Below are 7,463 nucleotides of genomic sequence, written 5' to 3' on the forward strand. Positions count from 1 at the left end.
AATCACCAGGTTTTGCCATCTTTAAGTACTACGTCAATGTTGTCAATTCGACAACAAATGGACGAAAGTAATCATGAAATGGTGAATGCCCTTACTCAACAAATGGGAACTGTTTTTACTCCCATGATAAATAACATGAATCAAAGTTATGAAATATTGGCGGGACAAATGGCCAGAATTGTAGATTTCTTTGGAGCGCCCCCACAACCAAACCTTTCGACTACTCAAGGGTCGAATGTGAGAAGGGTCGAACCTATAGGACAAGGAGATCAAATTGAGCAAGAGATCCCTAGAATAGTACAAAGGCATCAAGATGCTGACCAGGTTCTTAGGAACATCCAGCAAGATGTCAATATTGGACACAATAATATCTCTAATGTAGTTGAACAAATTTTAGTTCAGAATGGAATAAATATAGGTTTGCATAGACCAAATTTCATTTCCCCGCTGTCAGAATATGTAAGGCAGACAGAATTGCCTAGGGGTGGAAAGTCCCAAAATTCACCAAATTTGCTGGTGAGTGTAGCAACCTGCCTAAAATTTAAAGCTTAGAGAGTCGCCACCTATTCTATCAAGGCAAATAGGAAACCTATGCAATTAAGAGATTTAGGGTAAGATACTATATTCGGGTTAAGGGAAGGTGTTAGGCACCCAAAACCCTTTCCTAAAGGTTAACATGCAAAGATAAGGGTTATGGCAGAAAATGGTAACAGACAATTATTAGGGTTAAAAGTTTAATTATTGAAAATGATTAAGATTTGGAGGAGGGGGACTCGCCTTGTTGCCAAGTGCCTACGTATCTCCTTATGGAGAATCAGAGTCTACGTAGTTCGGGAACGGGTTGTACGCCCTTAGAATTAGAAATTTGATAGGGTTGGTAGTTTGCCTCAAAGGCTTTTGAAATAGCCTATGATAATGTGTAATTTGATACTGAAAAGTTTTGAAAAGTGTGGGAAGTGTTTTAAGAGTGGGCGTACAACCCTGATTTAATTTGTACTATTAACCGCAATAATCGATTGATTCGATTACCATAGTTAAAAGATTAATAATTTGCACCATTACCAATTTTAATCGATTGATTCGATCATCACTAATAATGAATTAAGGTATTTTTAAATAATTTTTATAGGATTTTATATGCATTGTTACCCCTCGCAATCGATTGATTCGATTAAAAAGAATAACAAATTAAATCGGAGAGAAGACGGTCAATCATCACAACTAATAAAGTAGTTGCAACCATTTAACCAAATAATAGAAACCAAATTTGTTTAATTAAATAACATTTTAATTAAAAAATATTGTTAACCATAGCGATTAATCGATTTAATCGGCATGAATAACAAGTTATAATTTTTAATAATAATATCATATATATTCTTGATTTACAAAAAAATAATTATTATACATAATTAATTATATGAAAAAAAAGAATTAATAAAAATCAATTATATCAATTAAATTTAATTAGTTAATTAGGTTTTGATCCAATGTGGCTACTGTTATGGTGTATGGTATGGGTGAGGCACCAGGGACGTTAGATCTGAACTGGGATGAGAATCAAGGGATGGATTCTGAGGGTGCATGGTGGGAGTTATGCCTTGAGGCGCACCGGATCCATTAGAAATTCACAGAAAAATAATATGTTGGAGGGGAGGCTCGAACCTGTGACCTCACCCTCCATGACACGCTTCTTAACCACTCCAACCAAGTGGCCATGTTGTTTAACCCACGCCCCTCAAATATTATATATGAAACGAGAATCTTTTAATGAAAACAGGCGCGAAAATTCAAACCAACCAACCGGGCGTTGACACGCCATCATCTTCCCCAAAACACCTGTAAAAAACTCTATAATTTTGCTACGGTTTCGCTATACAATTTTTCGTGGCTATTAAACATGGAAAACAGCGATTAGCTTAATTAAGCACATAAACATGGCCCGATTATCTCATTCACTCCGTCTCAGTCTCACGATCTCAAATATGCTCCTAATTCACCCTAATTTTATCCCTACCGAAAACCCCTAATTCAAAAACCCTAAAGCTCGCGACACCCTCTAATGGCGATTCACATGAACACGCCCAGAAACAAAGATTAATGCATCAAGAATGTTCACAACAATCATACAAACCGCAATATGCAATTAAAACATCATGAGAACGCATGAATTACTCTAATCGAACCAATTTTTCAGAGTCACTTACCTTGGCTTATAGGAGGTTATTCTGGGGTTGTTGGTGTCGTGTGAGTATCCCAACAGCTTCAAAATGATCCAAGGAAACTATAGCAATGCTTGAATCCCTTTAAAAATCGCCCAATCTTTGAAACCGAATTCCACTTTTCTTGAAGATTTTTGTGTTCTTGCAAGTCTGCCTCTCTCTCAATTTTGCGTCCCCTAATCATATGGCATCCTTCCTCTACTTATAGAGGACGTATTAGGTCAAGTAAATTGCTCCCAAACTTGCTTGAATCCAATCTTGCTATATTGTGAAAATTGATTTTATTTTTTCATTAAAACCTTCTATTTTAGTCCAAATATTGTATCAATCTCTTCCCATTTGATTGGGAACGAAAATTAAAATATATTTTCCTATTAATGTTGATTGGAAATCTCAAAAATATATTTTCTATCAAAATACTTGATTTTCCATTCATTTAAATCATTAAAACTTAATTTTAAATGAAATAAAATTGTGTAAAAAATCAAATAAAGTGATACAATTCGTGGCAAATGTTTTGGGTAACTTATGGACCAAGTTCAAGTCATAAAAGCATGGGCCTATTTGCAAGAAATCCAATTTGAACCTCCCTTTTTCACATTTGGTTCTCCAAAATCGCCCAACTTTGATCAAGCATATCTCACTCAATTTTTAAGCTATGAGGGAGTTCTAATACTTTTTGGAAACCTCAAAGTGTCCTCTACAAGCCACTTTGGAACATATTTTTCATTTGGAGCTTTTATCTTGATCATATCCTCTTTGACAAAAAACTACTTTTGAGGGATGCCTGGAAATGACCTGTAATCTTTTGTACTGTACCTCTCAAATGAAGCATTTCTAGCCCTAGCTTGTGAGAGACAAAGTTGTAGAGAATCCAATTTCCTTCAAAATAGGCTTTGAGTGGGGAATTTTTGATATTCCATGTGAAAGTTATGCCTAGTCAAAGTTGGGTTGACTTTCTCCTAAGAAACCCTAATTTGAACCTTTTTGTATTTGTTCATCTCTGAGTTTCTATTAATGGAATCATGATCAATCCTTTGATCAAATGATGGATATACATCCCCATACTTGTTGTGTGACCAATGGTTAGAAGTTTGGATCATGCCTTGACTTTGGATTTGAATCAGTTGATTGTAGATCTTGAGATTGCTTGAGCAGGTGACCTTTGGAGTGGTGCCTTGACTTTTGCCATGTGGTTAAATTAGATCACTATAAACCATACACCCTTGATTAGGAGCCTTATCTCATTGATCCCTCTTAGAGGAATCTCAAACCCTAGCCTTAGGAGGCTCTTGACTAGGAATGTTGCTTGAATGGAACCCTAGTCTTTGAATCTTTGTAAGTGAAGTAGATGGGGCAAATTTTGGGGTATGACAGTGAGACTGGCGAGTCGACGGTCGAACATATTTCTAGGTTCCAGACAGAGGCTGGTGAAATAGCAAACAATGAAAATCTAAAGATGAAGTATTTTCCAAGTTCTTTAACGAAAAATGCATTTACTTGGTTCACGACCTTATCTCCCCAATCTTTGTTCTCATGGAACCAATTAGAACGATTGTTTCATGAACAATTTTATATGGGACAGTCGAAAATCAGCTTGAAAGAATTGGGTGGAGTTAGGCGAAAGGGTACATAACCAGTCGATGACTATCTAAACCGTTTTAGGTTACTGAAAGCTAGATGTTTTACACAAATTCCTGAACATGAGTTAGTCGAAATGGCTGCAGGTGGGTTAGATTATTCCATAAGGAAGAAATTAGACACCCAACATTTGAGAGACATGGCACAACTGACAGATAGAGTATGCCAGGTCGAAAGGCTAAAAGCTGAAAAAGCCAGAGCTAGTAAATATCATAAGAAAGAAAAAATAGCTTATGTTACTACAAGTGAGTTCGACTCTAATAGCGACAGTGAATACGAAGAGGGAGAGGTCAACGTGGCTGAATTAAAGTCAGGGCCACCATATATGTGTAAATTGCTTAAACCTTCAAAAGATAAAAATCTGGTTGAAAGTAAGAATGAAAAATTTTCTATTAAAACGTATTCATTTGATATAACAAAATGTGATGAAATATTTGATTTGTTGGTTTCTGATGGGCAAATCATAGTACCCCCGGGACTTAAAAATCCTCCTCTTGAACAAAAGAAAAAAAAGAGGATTTTGTAAATTTCATAATTTCTTGGGTCATAAAACTTCTCAATGTGTCCTTTTCAGGGATTTAGTGCAAAAAGCTTTGAAAGAAGGAAGGTTACAGTTTGGAGAAAAGCCCAAGTCATCAATGCAAGTTGATACTGATCCTTTGCAAGTCGAAGAGGCTCACTATACTGAGCTTGCTGATGTGATGATGGTCGAGACTACTGATGGTTTCGTTAGAAAGCAAAACGGCGCTATTGATGGCAAAGTTTTGAACATGGTTTATCCTGAACCAAAAGAGAGTCTTTTGAAATTCCTTGAGAGATGCCACAATAACAACTCTCAAGTTGGATTATGCCCAAGGTGTGATGCTGTTTTCAATGTCGATGCTGCAAACAAAGTGAGGTTCGACCCTCGTCGAGGCAAGAATCGTCAATTCATGTATACAGGAGAAAACAGTGGTCGAAGGGCTGGAGAATACAGGAAGGTGTTTGAAAAACCAAGGACTTTCCGTCCCAAGACGGATGTCCCTGAAGACAAATGGGTGAAACCCATTAACTTCAGAGGTAAACGCCCAGAATGGCAGATTCAAGGCGATGGAACCAATGCTGAAGGTTCTTGGACTGATAGTGGATCTAAAAGAAAAGATTACATATCTCCAAACTACAAAGGAAAGAACCCCATGACTCGAACGCAGTGGAGACGTTACCAAAGAAGCCACAAGAATGGACAAGAAGGTTCGAAAATGGTGCAGGCAGGATTTTCTCACTATCAGTCAAAACCTTTTCACAGGAAGTTGATTGAAGAACAGGCTAAAATAGCAAATGAAAGATTAGCTACTGGGATGATCCTAGGAAAGAAACTCATCAAAGAACTAGTTGATGATGATGCCCCGGCTCTCAATACGGGGAAAGAGCCTGAATATTCTCCACTGTCGGACGAAGAGGTCGACGACAACTTTGACATAGAGTCAGATGAGTTGCTAATCGACTGTGGAATTGTCTCTGTACTTCCAGCAGAGTTCGACAGAGTATCTGAGGTATCTGAGAACGAAGATGATTTTCTTCCTGACGAGAATGTGGAAGAAACACCTGTCTGTTACTATGTAATGGGAAAAGGGGTGGTAGAAGAGCAAAAGGCTGTGTTTGAGAGGCCAGGTCGAGGAATGATGTATCATTTGAAGCCTTTATTTATAAGGGCGAAAGTGGATGGTGTTCCAATAAACAAAGTGTTTGTCGATGGTGGGGCTGCTGTAAACTTAATGCCCTATTCTTCACTTCAAAAAGTGGGAAAGTCTGATAAAGACTTAAGACCCCATAATATGGTACTGTCGAATTATGAGGGAAAGACAAGTGGAATACTTGGAGTAATTCAAGTAAAACTAGCTGTTGGTTCGTCTGTCAGGTCAACCGTCTTCATGGTGATTGCATCGCAGGCAAATTTTAAACTGCTGTTAGGTCGAGAATGGATCCATGGTATTGGGGAAGTTCCTTCCACCTTACATCAGCGTGTGGCCATTTGGAGGTCAGATGGTATAGTGGAGAATATTGAAGCTGACCAAAGTTATTACAAAATTGAAAGTGGTCGCAGACACTTCGACCAGCATTTGGCAAATGTAGCTCCTTGCTACAAAGCAGAAGATGTATATCCTTCTGATGAAAGTGTGTCTAAGTATCTGAACTTAGACCCAAATTATGGTTTCATTTGGAATAAAGAAGATCCTAATAAACCATTGAACCATGAAAGTCCTCCAGAGCAGAGGACAACAATCAAAGACGATGACCACTGAGTCAGAATACCTGACTCGAATAACGGCCTATTTGGCCGAAAACAAAGAAAAAGCGGCTTTAGAAGCCGAACTAGATAAAAATATGACGATTGAGGCCATGATAGTAAAAAATGAAAACGATCAAGAAGTCGATCACCAAGTCGAACGACTTGACGGGATATACGATGACGAACCTTTAGGTTTCGAAATGGATCCATCAGGATCGGTAAAAAGGATGCAAGCTCAAGATCCTCTTGAGGAAATTGACTTAGGTGATGGAGTCATTAAAAGGCCTACTTATGTAAGTACAAGGCTTACAAGTGACCTAAAGACCAAGTTGATTCGACTTTTGAAAGAATACAAAGATTGTTTTGCATGGGATTACAATGAAATGCCTGGTTTAAGTCGACATGTGGTGGAACATCGACTACCACTAAACCCAGGGAAGAAACCTATCAAGCAGCTTCCTAGAAGATTTGCGCCAGAGGTTATGGAAAAAATCAAAATAGAAATTGAGAGATTACTGAAAAGCAAGTTTATTCGAACTGCGAGGTATGTCGAATGGTTAGCTAATATAGTGCCTGTCATAAAGAAAAATGGTAGCCTTCGTGTATGCATAGATTTCAGAGATTTAAATAAAGCTACTCCTAAAGATGAATATCCCATGCCAGTTGCTGAAATGTTAGTCGACTCCGCAGCCGAATTTGAATATCTCAATTTATTGGATGGATATTCAGGTTATAACCAATTTTTAATAGCTGACGAAGATGTACCTAAGACGGCGTTTCGATGCCCAGGTGCTTTAGGAACTTATGAATGGGTGGTAATGCCTTTTGGTTTAAAAAGTGCTGGAGCTACATACCAACGAGCCATGAATTCCATGTTTCATGATTTTATTGACAAGTTTATGCAGGTTTATATTGATGATATTGTAATAAAATCTAACTCCGAAAAATGGTCACTTAGACCATCTTCGACAATCTTTTGAACGAATGAGGAAATATGGACTCAAAATGAACCCTTTAAAATGTGCTTTTGGTGTACATGCAGGGGATTTCCTAGGCTTCGTGGTTCACAAAAAAGGCATTGAGATAAACCAAAATAAGACGAAAGCAATCTTGGAGCTAAAGGCGCCAGAAACAAAGAAACAACTCCAGACATTGTTGGGGAAGATTAATTTCTTGAGGAGATTCATCTCAAATCTAAGTGGCAAAACGAAGATATTTTCGCCACTTTTGAAACTCAAGAACCAAGATCTAACAATTGCATTGCCAATGAATTGGCACAAATTGCTTCTGGGTATAGAGTTTCTAAAGACAAGTTAGAAGATATGGTCGAG

This window comes from Vicia villosa, unplaced genomic scaffold (genome assembly GCF_029867415.1).
Source record: "Vicia villosa cultivar HV-30 ecotype Madison, WI unplaced genomic scaffold, Vvil1.0 ctg.000233F_1_1, whole genome shotgun sequence".
Lineage (NCBI taxonomy): Eukaryota > Viridiplantae > Streptophyta > Magnoliopsida > Fabales > Fabaceae > Vicia > Vicia villosa.